At 45.5% G+C, this 17,364-nt stretch overlaps 1 pseudogene; it reads left to right on the top strand.

The window, feature by feature from the left end:
- Positions 1–3,723: 3,723 nt before the first annotated feature.
- Positions 3,724–3,918, top strand: Cox7c-ps2 (Cytochrome c oxidase subunit 7C, pseudogene 2; annotated as a pseudogene).
- Positions 3,919–17,364: the final 13,446 nt, after the last annotated feature.

Below are 17,364 nucleotides of genomic sequence, written 5' to 3'. Positions count from 1 at the left end.
TCCTGGGTTACCTATTTATTAGCTATGTTAACTGACCCCAGATTAGTCATAAAGTGTTTGTCACTGGCGGAGCCTGGGGATGTCCAACAGCAATCCGTATACTTGTGACTCATCAGGTCCCCAAACTAAGGTCCCTGGAGTAGATAGGGACTCCATACTGCTTAGCCCCCTTAATGTAGCCCCTCTGTGGTATTTGGGACAATGGTGACAATATAATGTAAAGATACTCAAATCACTGCTTCTTAGTAGATATCTTGGTGTAGATCATCACTCTGGGCATACAGCTCTCAAAAGGGGCTTTCACTTCCATGTAAACAAGGCTCAAACACACAAGTAAAAAGGAATGAAGGGCCGGAGCTGGGCTGGGTGCTTGGTCCCTGCTCATATAACCTTGCTGGTTCCTGTTCAGGCAGCATAAGACGCAGCATGGAGCCAGAGTCGGTGATGTTTACATTGTGTAACTGCCATTGCAGGAGGGCAGGATGCCGGCAGGGCTGCGCAAAATGAGCGCTGCCTGCATCCGAGAAACACAAGGCTTTCGAGGAGGTGAGGAAAATAAGCACAGGAAAGTAGCTATAAACCTGGACTTTTGAGAAATTTCTCCCAAAACCTTCTACTCACTCGGGCCAGAGGAAGGTGCCCTTCTCCTTCGGAGCGTGCCAAGCTCTATCTCAGCAAATACCCCTGTGCAAAGCAAGCAAGAGGCTTGAACACAAGGGTGATGCTTCTCTAGAACAGGAGGTGTGTGGTTGTCTTCCAAACACTTGGGAAACCACCTTAATCTCACTGTATCAGTGAAAGCACAGTCAATCGAATCTCCCTCCTTGGGTAAAACTTAAGGTAACTGCGCACACATGTATACACCCACATAATAAAGGACTCAAGGTAACCTTATAATTACACTTCATTTCAGTAGATATGCTGCCTTTCTGTGCCCTCAACGTTACTCAATTGCATCTAACTATCTTAGGAATTTCTAGCCACATCTTTCTCTCCAGATGTAGAAGGTGATCGTAGTTCCTAAAAGCAGACTCCTAAGCTAAGAACTTGTTAGGATTTGCCCTCTTGGCTACAGAAAGCTCAACACCAAAGTCCCCAGGCCTTGCTTGCTAAGGTTCCCCTCCTCCGCCCCATCGCTCTGCATTTGGAATGATTCTGAAGCCATTCCCTGAGTGATTTCATCTCATAACATAGAAAGGATGTCTCGGGTCCCTAGGCAGTCGCCTCCAAAATATGCTGTGCTGCCTTGTTTGGACACGGCAGCGCAGGCCAGCTTACAGGTACCTGAGCGCCACCAGAGAAGACCCACCATGAGAACTGAGAAAGAGAGACAGGGGTCCTCAGGGACTGCTGTTGACTCTTCCTCTTCATCCATAAGTGAAGTTCTAAGGAGTCAAAATCAAGCTCTCCCCCCATATAACCTTCTTTTTTCTAAGAAGATCAGCCAAAAGCGAGGAAGTTGACACCTGCTTGTCAATCTCATGGACAAGAACTGTCTCCAGCCTTGTCTATTCTATACTGAATGGCTCTTAGTTTTGCCGGTTCTTCCCATTGCCTTCAAGGCCCTGTATCCCAAATGAATATTACTACTGGCCTATATGCTTGCCCCAGGTTCCTCTCTGCTCTCCCCATATCTACTTCCTTGGCAAGTTCTCTATCAAACTGTGTCAGCCTTGTGAAAGCCAGAGAAGAGACCAGAAGCCCTCTCAAGGCTTAAAAGAGCCTGAGGATGTGACCTGCCACCTCCTGATCTTGGTTCCAGTTGCCCTGGACAGCACAGTTCCTGCCACTCTGCCTCCAGATCAGAAGTGTCTTCCTTCAAGAAGCCTCCATTGGCTTTTCTAACTAACACAAATCTGACCTATTTTCGACTCATGAATACTATACAAATCCTCCTTCATAGAAACTTGGCATTAGCTCATGTAACCCTATGATGTGCCTTAAAGTAGTGAGTATTACCCAAGCAGGATAGTGTGCCTTGGTGCCTCTCCGTTATCTCTCCAAAGTTCAGCTCAAGCCTGGCTGTGAACAGGAGTCACAGAAGGAACAATGACCGAAGGAAGTGGAGACCTCCACAGATGCATCAGCCTTCACTGAAGGTAATACTTCCAACTCCATGTTGGATGTGGGTGGGCGATTAAGTAAGCCAGTAAGAGTTTCCTGACTAATGGGAACCAGGTAGAGCCTGATGTATACGGAATGTGCTTAGCACTAATATGGGACCACCTCCTCTCATGCTATCAACGAAGACAGTTCTCACAAGGCTGAGGGAGAGCCACCTTCAGCAGGAGCAGTAAATAAAACTTTCTACCGAGGACCTGGAAAGAGTGACTAGAAGCAAACTAAGAGCCAATCACAGCCACATGCTAGCCCTAACACATCCCTAAGCCTCAAGTCAACAGTATAAGAGTTCTCAGAGCATGAGTCCTTCTTACAGAAACCACACTGAAGACAAGGATTCCCAGGCTCAGAACACAGTATTTTACAGCCACTCCAGTGTACTTAGACATGGAGAGAAAAGGCGATAGGGTTTTTGCTAAATGCCATTTTACATCCTGAATCCCTCCGTTACATCAGCAAGGAAGACTATGTTGAATCTCGGAACCAGACAAGAAAGAATTCGTCCAGAGTCTGTGATGCATGCCTATGCCCACTAGGTGGCGATCAACCACATCGGACAGTAACTGAGAAAGATGTGACCCTTTTGCTGAAGACTTGCTAACCTGAAGGGAAGTATCCTGAGGATGCTTGGTTCCAATTATAGGGGGGATCCTGGCCTTCAGTGGGAAGAGATGCGCTGATACTCAGAGAGTGGATCTTACTTGGAATATTATGGAGGAGATATATTTTATGAGTCACTGCAATAATGAATGGCCTATTATTCTTCCAGATCTAGTTAGGATCAACTTGGAACACCTCTCCTCTCACCAAAGCAGACTGTACACCAAGCACGTACGCCAACCACATTAAATCATGTCTACTCCTTTATCCACCTGTGTGATTTCCTAAAGCCATTCCCAGAATCTGTATTTCCTAAGTGAGGCAAGAGCCAGCGCTAACCAGCAGACTTGGGTTTGGGGCTATAGTCTCAACTGTAGTTGATTAGGGAAATGAAATCAAGTGAAACGAGGAAGGGTGCGGCTCTTCCCAAGATGAGGGAACTGAATAAATTCTACTTACATCAAATTCCCTACATTAATACACATCAAAATAGCTATGACTACATATTAGTTTATTGATTTCTAACTGTGATACGGTTTGGGGGGGGCAGCCTCAGAAGTACAAGTGGAATATTACTTCAGCTGGGCCACAGGGGACAGCAGCAACACAAAGGGCAAAGAGAGAAACGGGGGAGATTGCTTGGTCTGAGTCTTGTTTGGATGTATAGAAAACAAGAGCTGTGGGCAGAAGGCAGGCTCAGGACGGTATTCTGAAGTAGAAATGGAACAAAAACTCACAGAAACAAACAAACTGAAACAGTCAGAAACAGTCAGGTAGACAGACAGAAAGGGACTGCAAAGCAGGGTCCGAGTCAGTCACCAGAAGGGCTTCCGTGTTAACTGACAGAATCTAGATGTTGTCCCCTGTAGAAACTAGAACCAAGCCTTCACATAAAGGCCGCTCTAAATAGCAAGGTCACGGAGAAAGGACAGTGGGGTGGTACGGCCATCTCTTCAGCCTTCCTCCCATCTCTGCATCCCTCACAGAACTCCTAACAGCTGCATGTTTCCCCAGAGTACCCAGAGGTTCACCACCTCCGTGCTCCACTGCAGCCACTGTGAGGAGAGTCCGGGAAGAACTTGTCATGTTCAGTGTCTTTGATGATTGTGTACTTTGGATCTGGAAGTTATGTTCATTGCTTTATAATGAGGCACCAGCTACTTAAAAAATAAGGATATTTAATTCATCCCTTTAACAGAATGAAGAAAGTTTAAGAGATGTAATCTGAAAACTGGATTAAACTCTTGAACTCCTATACTAGGAAAAAAATTGCAAATAAACTAATGACATTAAAAAAAGAGTAAGGAGATAAATTTCAATGCTGATGCAGTCTTTAGTAAGGAGCGCCCCAGAACTCTGATTTATGGTACCCACTCTGCCATATCCTACTTTGCTGTAAGATCAGGAAACCAAAGCAAGGGAGAGCTATAGACAGAGGCACCTCTCCAACTGGACCTGTGTACAAAGAGCATGCAGAGCCACCGAAGAGAGGACGTAACGACTAAGGAACTCTGCTTCCTCCTGAAAGCCCAACGTCCTCTTAGCAAAGATCAGTAGCCCTTAGATTAACTGAACTATGTGCCTAGATGATGACGGATGTAAGCATGCCTATATTTCCAAGTATTATTAGTTTTTTTGCTTTAATATGAGCTGCCACATTTACACAAATATGTCTATTTGTTTTATATGTGCTTTATATGCTCTCCCCATGAGGCTAAATGCTAATGACTGACCTTTTAATTTTCTGTAGTTTATTTTTTATATATTTTATTTACTTGTCTATATGCACACCAGAAGAGGGGCTCAGATCCCATCATAGATGGTTGTGAACCACCGTGAGGAACCTAGGACCTCTGGAAGAGCAGCCAGTGTTCTTAACCACCAAGCCGCATGATCTGACTTTTACATGATAAAATTAAGAACATGCTGGGTGGAAGTTTAAGGGTTTATTTTTGTTTAGGGCCACACAAGTGATAGGCACAGGCTCTGTCTCTTAATTATAGCCACCACCCAGAAGATGTTAAAAGACAGTGTGTTACGTCAAGTGCTTAGCAAACATCTGCTGATGCTGTGACCAAGGCATCAAGTGTTTCCATCAGTATCAGGTCAACGACACAAGAGCCCAGCCATGAGGCAGAAGTGGACTTGAGAAGGGGGTACTGTACTTCGCTACATTCGCACGCTGTCCTAAGGTACAATGAGACAGAAAGTTGGTGCAAGGAAAAGTCCCTCAAGGAAAACTGGTATTTGGTTAGTTAGAAACAAAGAAATGCATTCTAAAAACTAACCCAGTAAGGGCACAAAAAACCAGAGGGTATTTCCAGGATGTTCAAGTACAGATCAATTAATCTCTTGGGGTGTGTCTGTCTCTGTCTCTCTATCTCTCTCTTTTTCTCCCCTTCCTCCCACTCTCACACACATATTCTCTCTCACACTTTCTTCTCCTTCTCCTTCTCCTTCTTCTTCTTTTTCTTCTTCATCTTTCTCTCTCTCTCTCTCTCTCTCTCTCTCTCTCTCTCTCTCTCTCTCTCTCTCTGTTACACACACACACACACACACACACACACACACACACACACACACTCTTCAAGGGTTTGACTTGCTGGGTTCCATAAATGCAAATGCAAACCCAGGTCTCCCATTTCTTAGCTCTCTGCCTTCAGCCAAACTACTCAACCTTTCCAAGTGTCCAAGTATCTACAAAGCAGAAGGACAACATGTACTTCCCAGAGGTGTCCTGGGAATTAGAAGTGGAAAGAGCCTAGCACAAGACAGCTGCTGATCTACCTTCCTGCCCAGGAGCAGAGATGGGCAAAACTCCATTAGTCAGTTAGAGAGAGGAGGGTAACAAAACAGAACCTTAAGTGCCATGGTAATTAAACGTGTGTGCCTCGATGGCTCACCAAAGTAACCCAATAACCCTATTCCAGTGAACTACTACAAATTCATTGGAGAGTTTAAAGGTTTTCTTCAGTTACTTAGAGAATTTTAAACATGTACAAATTTACAATTTCCTCCCAGATGAAAAGCAAGGCAGAACTGATTTGGAGACTGGAACTCCGCACAGTTTATAAGCTACTTACTTGGTATGCCACACACTCCTCCAAAGTTAATACGATTTAAAAAAAATGTATATAAAAACAAGCTGATAGACAAGTGTAGTTTGTGGGCCTTTAAATGCAGGAGAGGTGGAATGGGGGGGGGGGGGGGTGTCATCAAATCACGTTTGTCTATTTCCTGGGAGGGGACAGTCACAGCCCCAGATTGGATGGATAAAAGGACCAGGCCAACAAACAAAGCTGGGGTAACTGGGCTTCTAGGGCAGGCTAGGCTTTTGCACACTTCCCCTCGATATGTATGTTTTAGAAAGGAGATGATGAATTTAGGACTGGAGCGGGGGAATCTCGAGTTCTGCGACCACCTGGACTACTGTCGCAAATGGGAGAAATGAGAGCTTACAGGTCAGACCAATGGTCTGAAGGGAAATAAGACTAAGGATGAGAATTCCAGAAGGACCAAGAAAACCAGAGAGCAGAGAAGTTTTCTCTCTCAGTGCCACAGAACTGCTGTGAGAAGCTCAACAGGAGCAGGGAAGTAGCAAGCGTGAGGCCCTGACTGGAGTCTCCAGTCTCAGCTTCAGTTGTGGAAAGCCATTCCCTCCAGGGTGGGGTATCTGGTGATGCATAGTCTGCGATGCTGTAACCACCAAGGTATCTTCCAAATTCGTATTCTGAACCAGAAGTCCTGCAAGCCAGAATCTATAGGCCTGTATGTGGTCTGCCCATGCACCATACTCTGAATTAGGATTTGGACTCCCGAATAAGACCTGAAAGCAAAGAGCAAAGCTGCCTGCCCTTATAGCACAATGGTTCGAGACATGAAAGATCTCAATAGACTCTGAAAGGATGGTGGCATGAGAAAACTTAGGCTGCTGCAAATATAATGGTACCTGTGTCATAAGCAGAAATAGCAGGCACCTCCTGGAGCTACTACGCACACTGAACCCAGCTTGAGCTGCTGATTGACACACACAACTGAAAAGAACTCGTTTGAAAACCAAGGACTGAACCAGAGCTCAGAGATCCCACTGAAGACTCTTTTCTGTTTTTTCCTTCTTTGCTTGATGGTGAGAATATTTTTGCAAATATATATCCTACAGCAAGGTGCACCTCTTTGTTGTTCTGAGAGAACAGTTTTCAAAAAGCTGTTTGAGGGAACGCAGACTCTGTTAGCCTCAGCAAATAACCATAGCAACTAATACCACCCAAATAAAATGATGTCTTCCCAGTGATGTGCTGGCTCGATTAGATTAAGAGGGTGACGTGTCCCATCTGAAAAATTACAGTGATAACCTTCCAGCAAAATCCAGTCCTTCTTGGAAAGGGTTATAAGTAAAAGAAAAGCCTTGCCAATAAATTAAAGACAGGACACAGCGCCAGGAAACAAATCCAGGAGGTGAAAAACTGGAGCGGCCCTGCTCTGCCTGTCCACAGCTTCCAGAGACAGAACCCATGTATTAACTCAAGCCAACATCTTCGAATCGGAAGGCCACCACCTCTACCAGAGACCTGTCAAGGAGGCGGCATTTTGTCTCTTTCTGTGCCTTTCTTCATGAATAGTGTAAAGGGAAAACAAATACTGCTACCTGAGAGAAGTCTTCAGAGAGGTTTACCTAAATAACTGTAGAGCTTTGAAATGTCAAAGAGGAAGACTGCAGAATAGCAGGGTCTGGCTAGTCAAGGCTTTCCAGCACTCGGGAAGGTCCTCTCAGGACACTAACCATTCTGTATCAAGGACTTTATACTGGAGTCATGCGTGTGAATGAATACTTCAGTACCTACGAATCCAACAGCCATCGAGTCTTTCCTCTCCCCCCACCACCGCCAGACCAGGCCTGCCCCTGCCAGTTCTCTGCAGTCACACCTGCACTGAACAAATCCAGACAAGCAAGAACCCCACCTGGGGAAACAGGAGTGCTTACACCAAGGCCAATAACCTCCCTGTCGCCTCGAAGCTTTTCTAGCAAAGAACAAAGAGAATAACCCTGCTTGTACCATAGAATCGAAGTCCACCGGCACTCAGCACTTGCTTGGGAACAGCACAGGCCATCCATATTCACACGGCAGACCCGCCTCCTGCAGGCCCTATCAACAGTGGAAACCAACTTGCAAGTAATCAAGGCAAAGCTCAGGAAGAAAAGTAAGGCCTTCAACCACCATGTCTGTCCCATGTCTGAGTTGGGGCTTTGTAACAGGCTCCCAGGAGGCCAAGTCCCATCTCCACCACTCACAGTGCCATTGTACTGTTTCCACCTGTGTGAGACGGAGCTAAAAGGAGAGCTGCACCTCAGAGCTCCTCTGAGGAGAGAAATGGCACATGGAGGTACTTAGCACAGGGCCTGGCCTGCAGTAAACACTCAGTAAACCAGAAGTACTAGTATTAGACAGCTTGGTATAATGATGTCATAATAAAGCATCGGGTAGATTTATGTCCATAATGAGGTCCAGCCAGCCACCAAGCTGCCTCCTCGCCATGTGAATGGTCTCACCACACTGACTCCTGGCCTTCCTCCACTCAGGCTCCCTGCAGCAGAATTGGGATCTAGACTTCATCAGCCTAACTCCAGGCACACACAGTTCAAGTGCTTCTCAACACATAACAGGAGACCAGGCAACAGCTCCCCAGCACCAGAATGAGTTCAATTAAAAAGAAAAGTCCATTGTCTCTCCACACTGGATTCTATAAACATTTCCTGAAATTTAAAAAAAAAAAGCATTTAGCAATTCTGCACGGAGCCACACCTAAAAGCATTCTCAGAAACCAGTTTCACTTCCTTCTATCCTGTGTTTAATGCTAATGTTTATCCCATGTCCCTGCTGCTGCACTTCAAGGGGAGTTGGTGAAAAAACAGGGAGGCCCAGTTGTGCAAATACCCACTCTCCTCAGAGAGAACAGAACCTCTTCTTACACCCAGTGCCCATTCATGCCCCAGCACTTCTCAGAGCATCCCTTACTCCTGCCCACTACACAATGGGAGAAGCCAAAGATTAGTACTCCTCAAATTACAATACCACTTGTTTTAGATTTTCCTAGGGAGTCCACTCAGCCACCTCAATCATGAGGTCTAGGGCCTGTGATATCTAGATCACAGCCTGGGCTTCCCAGGTAAAGTTTTATTTACTTTTTGGATTATAATACTATTACATCATTTCCCCTTCCCCTTCTCCCCTCCAAATCCCACAAGGAACCCACACACACCTTACTCTATTTAAAATTCATAGCCTCTTTTTCCTTAACTGTTACTGTGTGTATATGTGTCTGTGTTTTCCTAAATACACAGATATAACCTGTTGAGCCTGTACAATCCTACAAGTGTGTGTGTGTCTGTGTGTGTGTGCGTGTGTTCGTGTGTGTGTGTGTCTGTGTGTGTGTCTGTGTCTGTGTGTGTGTCTGTGTCTGTGTGTGTGTCTGTGTCTGTGTGTGTGTGTCTGTGTCTGTGTGTGTGTGTCTGTGTCTGTGTGTGTGTGTCTGTGTCTGTGTGTGTGTCTGTGTCTGTGTGTGTGTGTCTGTGTCTGTGTGTGCGTGTGTATCTGTTTGTGTGTGTCTGTGTCTGTGTGTGTGTGTGTACACATAGTTTTCAGGGCTAACCATTTGGTGTCAGATGACTGGCTGATGTGCCTAGATGTCCCTAGAGAAGACTACTTGTCCTGCTCTCCGCACTCCTTGGGTGCCTGTAGCTCCCATGCTGTTAGCACGTCCACTGGTGTCATTCTGTTCACGTCATATTGATGCAACTTCACAGTTCTATCTTCTGGCATTTCTAGGATACAAACATCTCGCAGCAAATTCCCCATTCTTCTGCTTCTCACAATCTTTCCACCTTCTCCTCTGAAATGATCCCTGAGCCTTAGGTAAAGGAGTTGTGTTGTGGATCTATCAACTGGGCCTGGGCTCCATAAAGTGCATCTGACTGGTTATGGTTTTCTGTTATGGTCTCTGTCTATTACGAAGAGAAATTTCCTGATGAAGTATGAGAACTACACTGATCAGTGGGTATAAGGACAAATATTCAGAATGTAGTTAGGGATCACACTGGTTTATTAGAGTGGTGGTTTACTTCACTATCCCTGGGTAGCTGGCTAGGTTTCCAGGACCATGCATGATCTCCCTCTTGCTGGTCAGGTCCCAAGTCCAGTTAGAAAGCTGCTGGCTACCGTCAATGTCTGTATACTACTACTGTAACCTGGGGGTTATCAAGCCATGATGGTGCCATCAGTCTTACCTGCTAAAGCTCTTAAGAAATGCCACAAACTAAAACTTCAGAGCATCTAGGACCAGGCACCCACAATGGAATGGCGGCTGAGGTCAAGTTCATCTTTGACTATCTGACCACACCTCTGCCAGTGTTTGGAGAGTAGGCAACTCATGCTCCAGACAAAAGTAACCATAGTAACGTAACAGCTCAGGGTGGGAGGAGGGAATGTAATTCAAGTGAAAACTTGCAAACTCCAAAGCTAGAATCAAAAACAAATATATGAACAAATTAAAAAAAAAAAATCCTTCCCAAGAGCTGGCCAGATACCTCAGCAGGTAAAGGATCTTTTCACCAAGCCTGACTACCTTAAAGTCATCACAGGAACACAGGAACACATGATGGGGAGAGGGAACTGGCTGCCATAAACTGTCCTCTGACCTCCATATATGTATTATGGCACATGTGGGAACATGCGAACATGCCAAACAAACACAATTAACAATCAATCATCAAATAATCACCAATGTTTTTCATTGTTTCATTCAAAAAACCAGCAGGACCATGGCCCTGTTTGGTCCTCAGTTTCTAAAGCTTAGCTCTTGGCACCTGAAGCTGATGAATGGCTCAGTGCTGGCTGCACGGAATCCCACCAGGAAACCAAGCTTCTGGGAAGCTTGAACCGCAGGTCTAGTCTGTCTTTCAGTACAGACTCTGTCCCGGGCACTTTTCTCTGGCACACAGACCCAAGAGAATCTGAAGAGGAGAGCCTGAGGCACTGGCAGGCAGTGTTCACAGCTGTACAGGACCCTGTGCTCAGAAATGACTGCTCAGTCCACTGCTCTGTGGTAGCTGTCCTAAACCTTTACAAGTTTTTACTTCTGGACTTGTATTTGGGTACCTGAAGTCCTATAGGATGTAGAGCACAGGTGTGAGCAGAGATGGTGGTATTCCTGGGTATGCAGTGCTTTGATGCCTTCAGTTCAAGGGAACCCGTGGTCTGTGGGAACTTAGCAAGAATCAAAATGAGTCCTAAAGAAGCTTGTTCGGTCTAAGGCTGCAGAGGTGGGGCAGTGACAGTCATGAAAGACCACACTTTCTGCTCCAAGAAGGCAAGAGCGTTTGAGGGGCCTCAAATAACCCTGTGATATTAGTGCAGCCTTTCTTACCCTTGCTTTTCTCTAAATAATCCAGGCACTGCTGCCGACCATGACAATGGGGAACTGGGAAGCCGGGGCATGCTGCCTTTCTTTCAGTCCCTCCTTACTCATCAGCAAGCAAGCCGAGAGCAAGCATCCGGGGGAATGCACAGGCATCATCGCTTCCACTGTTGTTGGTCCTGAGCACACGTGAGGCCCAAAGCACGGGTTGTATAATTTGGGTGATGCTGCACGTGAGTCATTTAAACTTCCACTCGAGATGGGCCCTACAGATATAAAGATGAGCAGGAAATGCATACTGATAGCTTCAGTATTTCTTTTTGGAACATTAAATTACAAATTAAAATACCACAAGTCAACAGGAAGGAAGCTTTCTATTTTAATATCTTTTATTGCTTTGATGTCTGCATTTCTTTTTAAACAAGGAGCCAAGAAGATTATGCAGCATAGCCCTGGCACTGTTTTGATAGTTCAACTAAAACTCCCCTTCTTGCCAGTTGGTACCTCAAGGTGGGCCACCCCTGAAACATCACCATCTCAGGCTAATTCATATCCGTCCAGCTATCTTCCTCCCCTCCAGACAACTTCTCCCTCCAGAACACAGAATGGGCTTTCAAGGGCAGATCTGATTTCTTTGTTGCTCACCACCACCACCACACCCTTCCCAACGGTAACTGTTCCCACTCCCTTCAGGACAAATCTGACCAAGCTTTATCTCTGCCTCCAGGATCTGTCCCCATAACCTACTAACCTCTGCCTAGGGCACAGCCCCGGGACAACATTCATATTGCTCCTTAAATGTGCCAGGAAACCTCCAGTCACATGCCTGGCTTGTTCCTCTCACTTGAGGTTCTCCTCACCTCCATTCAGGTCCTGCACCTCAGCCCATAGACATCACTTATCTAGGAAAAACTGTCCCACCCATGGCGTCCTCAACCCCTACAAGCCCCTGCCCAGCTCTGGTCTGTCAATAAAAGTTTCCTTGGCCATTTAATGAGTACATTCCTGATACTATTACGTAGTCCAAGAAGCCAGTACCCATGCTAACCTGCAAATTAAAAGGGAACCAAACTGTCATGATCCTAGCATGCCATAAGCTTCCAATGATGATTGTAAACTCTTTAAAATTACATTTATTATTTATTTTTATGTGTGTGCACATGAATGTGTGTGAGATGAAGGACAGATTTCAGACATCAGTTCTTTCCTTCTAACACATGCCTCTTGGGGATACAACTCAGGTCATCAGGCTTAGCGACAAGTACCTTGGCCTACTGAGCTACCTCTCTGGTTGCCCAACAACCACACAGTAAGAATGTTGACTTTTAAAAGGTTCATTCAAAGTATGATAAACCCGCATTTCCCTTTTCACTGAAAGAGAAAGTTGAATTACAGAAATAGAGGCAAAATCGTCATAACATTATCTGTTCCTTTACGATGCATAAAACAAAAATCTGAACCCATTTCCAGGGCTTAGTCATAAAAATCACAAAACATGCACTCTCTGCTCTTGTTCTTCTGCAGCAAGATGCTTCTGATGTTTTCGGGATACCACTAATGCTACTTTCAAACCACTCTGGTTACAGCAAATGCTAGGAGCAAATTTGCACTTGAGTAAATGGAGTAGATGAGGCTAGAATTTTAAATGTCTAATACGGTGTGAAACTGTGCCAATTAACTTCAGGTAAATGCAGAAGCCCTCATTCCTATGCATCCTGCAGCGCTTGAAGGAGCATGCCCTCTAGGTAAGCATTTCTTGATTTGTTGTTTGCAATTCACCTGAATCAGGTCATCCCAACTTAATGAATAAGAAAGTCTGAGATCAATCTACACTTTGCCGTTTTAATAAGTTCTCCAGGTGATTCTTCAGAAGATTTTACTGAAGAACTTCTCTGTTACAGGAAGACACTGCACGCGAGGTCTGAATCCCAGAGACCTGGAAGATGCTAACAACGGTGAACCTGGTAAAGTAGGGAAGTAGGAAAAGGAAAGCAATGGCCTCCTGTGGACCTGGAAAGTCCCTGGCAGCATGCCTCCAAGACAGCAGCAGGAAGCTGTCCCCACAGAAAGAAGGACCATGGAAAAACCCCAGGCCATTGTTTGCTGGGTCATTAATTATTTTGGCCATGTTACTCTCGTGGGCATTTCCTCCTATCTCAAGGTGGAACTGTTAAAAATCTTGACGTGGTCCCCTTGCTGCAGGAAGGCCGAGGTGAATTTGACAGGACCACTTCTCATATTCTCATGGCTGCTCTGGTGTATGAGAGAAGCATTCTGTACCCACATGCTCTGACCACAGTCGGGAATTCCTGCTGCTATTGCATCCATCCTCTGTCCTCCCCTCCGTTGGCTAGCCTCCCTTTGCCCAGCCATCAGAAACTAAATAGTGAAAAGACCACCTCCTACCCTGAGGTGATAGGGCCATCCTACACAGAGTCAAATTGCTGCCATCTTCAGTCAGGCTGAGCATGTTTGTCAAACATCATCATGACTGGGCTTATAGGCTACTGATGGTCCAGCTTGAAATGAGGGGATGGGAAGGTCATGGGATCTTCACTGAGTATCCACCCATCCATCCCAATCAGTTGTATGCAATTCTGCACTAATTGCACATGGTCTCTGAGACTCTGGGAGGGGGCAGAGTATGTAAATAGGGAAGGATGAGAGGAGGAGCTCTCTCATCCTGCCCTGGGGGAGCCATCATCCCTGCAGGAGACCAACCTTCCAGTGTGGCTGCTTTTAAGGTCACCTATGCTCCATAACTCCTCACCCAGAGCTCTGAATGTGAGCCTAGTAAATTGATTGGTTCACCAGGTGACTTTGGTGGAATCAAACCATTAGTTTGTTATGGGGATCTTAGAAAGATAGGTAGTACTGTTGATGTCTCTCCTGGGGAAAGAGTTTTAGCAATAATTCCTGAAATCTGTGTTTACCCAAAACCTGCCAGGTGACCTTATATGGAAGTCTTTGATGATGTCATCAATTAAAATTCAGCCATACTGGATGGAGATGGGCCCTACATCCAACGACTAGTGTCCCTGTTTAAGAAGGGGGGAAAAATACAAGGAGAATGCCCTATGAGAACAGGGGCAGAAACTAGGATGATACAGCTAGAAGCCAAGGGACACTGGGACCTGTCAAAGCCACTACAATCTACAACAGTGAAAGGAATAATCTTTGGAGTCTTCAGGTTACAGATGTCCAAGCTGACACCCTGATTTCAGATTTCTACACCTAGAATGGTAAGGAAATGAACTTGTGGTGTTTTCTGTGGCAGTCCTAAGATTCTAATAGACCTTCCTTGCTTACAAACTTGGGCTTGAAGTCATACTGTTACTGAATCCAACAGCTTGCAACAAAAGAAAAACAATCCTCACTTTTCAGACAGAAGGTGTGCCCGTCTCATCTGGAGCCCCTGGCCATGGTTTTCCCACCAGGAATCCTTAGTCTTCATGCTAAGGGGCTGTGCCCATCTCATCTGGAGCCCCTTTCCTGGCTCCTCACTTGCCTGCCTAGCTTCTTCCTCATACCAGAGCCTTCACAAGGTCTTCCTGGATATGAAAGTCTTCTCCCCAGCCCAAATACTACTGAAACCTGGATTCCTCCAGAAAGCCCTATCAGGTGTGGTTTCACAAGCATTGCCCCAACACCTTTATACCGGTTCATGCTAGTCTCTGAGGCAGCTGGACTTCTCCCTGAACTTTTCCCAACTTCCTCCGTGACTCCAAGAGTTCTCAGACAGGGAAGTCCTATACAGTGCCACAGCTGGCTGTCCCCACATCTCAGCCCATGGGAGTAAATGTATATTTAACTGAAGAGGCCAATGCAAACATTCTTCATTCTTCATGACTAGACCAGAAATGCAGCCTGTCTTCTCTATGTCTTCTCAAAACAGTGAGAATACTGTTATAAAAGTGAACTACCGGGGTTGGGGATTTAGCTCAGTGGTAAAGTGCTTGACTAGCAAGTGCAAGGGCCCTGGGTTCAGTCCCCAGCTCCGGAGCGGGGGAAAAAAGTGAACTACCATAAAGTTAACTCATTTATTCAGTGACTCATTCACAAAAATGTGTATTTATCTATGTATCCACCATCAAACAAGTAAATCACTGGAGAGACAAAGCCAGGTGAGAAATAGACACAGCCTGTGACTTTGTAGCACTACAAGTTGGAATACAGAATATAAGTCACTCAGTAACCTCACATCATAGCTGGAAAGTAAGATATGGTCTTGTTCAGAGGCCTGTTACCTGCTAAGTTCTACCTAATGCACAGTTCCCACGTCTAAACAATGTGCAGCATGCAGATAGCACTCGATAAGAGCAAAGGAGAGAGAAGCACAGACCAGAAGCATACATGGATGGGCAGGTGCAACTGCTAGTGATACACGGCTGGATGGATGGAAAGATGGATGGATATCCAGACATCAAAGCACCGGCTTGAAATGTATATAAAAGACAGCAAAAGTGCAAAAGACACTGAAGTGCACAATCCACCTCATCTCTCAGAATAGCCAGCCACTGCCAGCATCTGAAAGAAGCAGTAACTCTGAGTGGGCTGGGCATTCTGCCTCACCTGTAACCACATGCACGCACGCACACACACACGAGACACACACACATACACGCACACACACGCGCACACACACGCGCACACACACACATACACACGCACATGCACACACGCACACGAGAAGGGGGAGAGGGAGAGGGAGGAAAGAGAGACACCCTATAGTATTTCCTACCCCTCCCTGTTCTCTCTCTAGGGTGCTTTTGAAAGCCTGTTTTGCCAGTCCTCTACCACAGAGAGTATTTACTATTCTAAAATGTTGACTTTACTCATGCCCAAAAGGCATAGCATACATCCACCACAGAGAGTATTTACTATTCTAAAATGTTGACTTTACTCATGCCCAAAAGGCATAGCATACATCCCTGCAGGGTTGTGCTGTTTTTAATTATTATTTTTATGATTCTTCCTTTATCTATTGCCTTCTGGAAGGTTTCTTGCAGGGATCTAAAGCTAACTCTGGCTATTCCATTGTCATATGTTTGGATGAGGGTGGAGAAAATCACAAGCTGGAGGAGAAGAGGGTCTGGTACTCTCTAACAATATACCCAATTAAAGTCCCCTTCATGGCTTTAGATGAATAGAGAAATAGTTTGCAATTAAAAAAAAAGCCCAAACATAAACATTTAACCCTGTACAGAACAGCTGCGTCCCAGAATGACAGCAGAGGTTTCCATATGCCTCTCCTTGGCTCTGGCTTGTGTCCTGTTAGAATGCTATTTCCCGGATCTACTCCATCTAACACATCAGTAAAGCAGTTTAAATAATTCAGATCCCATGGGGCCATTTGTTTTAGCCTCTTTGGGTCATTATAACTGAATAACACATACTGAATAATTTATCAAAACTAAAAGTTTGCCAGGCAAAGTGGGTGGTGCATGTGCACGCCTTTGACTGGGACACAGGCAGGCAGATCTCTGCAAATCCTTGGCCATCCAGGGCTATGTAGTAAGACCCCATCCCCAAAACATCTACGTTCATTCAAAGGTCTGGAGGCTGGGAAGTTTGAGGGCATTGCATCAAGGTCTGAGTCACAATGGCAACAAGGCAGAGCAAATGTTAGACAAAATTCAGGTGCGAGCTCAGGCTTTTCCCCCTCTTCTTACAGAGCTAGCAACAAATCTGGAGAAACGGAACCTAAGCTTCACATCCCTGTCAAACTCCATCTGTCCCCTAAAGCCCCCCTTTAAATAGCAGAAATCTAAAGACTAACACTTGAACCCTAGGGGCACACATTCAAACCGCAGCACTTTCCCCCTTTATACTATTAACAACCCAAGCCTACCATGGTGTACAATCTATTTATTCTGTAAATAGATTCATTCACTCATCCCATACTTCTCTCTTTATTAAGCTCCTCCTGCACATCAGAAAATGTAGGCGGCACCAAGAATAGAACCCGAGTTCCCCAAACCTGAAACCTAATACAGAAGTATCAGTGACAAGAATGTTAGCATATAAGCCAAGGTCTGTGCCATGTACCTATAACCCAGCATTCCCTTGTGGGGCTGTGGACCATGCCACCAGACAGAACTGGTAAGGTTGTAGCAAGTTCTGAACTCCAATAAATCTCATAATTGAGAATAGCGGGAGTTCGAACTGGCTCCCAACCAGGTTCCTGTCCTGGAGCACATGGCCAGACCACCCCACTAAAAGGACCTTGAC

The sequence above is a fragment of the Rattus norvegicus genome, chromosome 18 (assembly GCF_021556685.1).
Source record: "Rattus norvegicus strain SHRSP/BbbUtx chromosome 18, alternate assembly SHRSP_T2T, whole genome shotgun sequence".
NCBI classification, from domain to species: Eukaryota; Metazoa; Chordata; class Mammalia; order Rodentia; family Muridae; genus Rattus; species Rattus norvegicus.
Note: the sequence above shows the minus strand (reverse complement) of the source record. Positions and strands in the feature narration are given on the sequence as shown.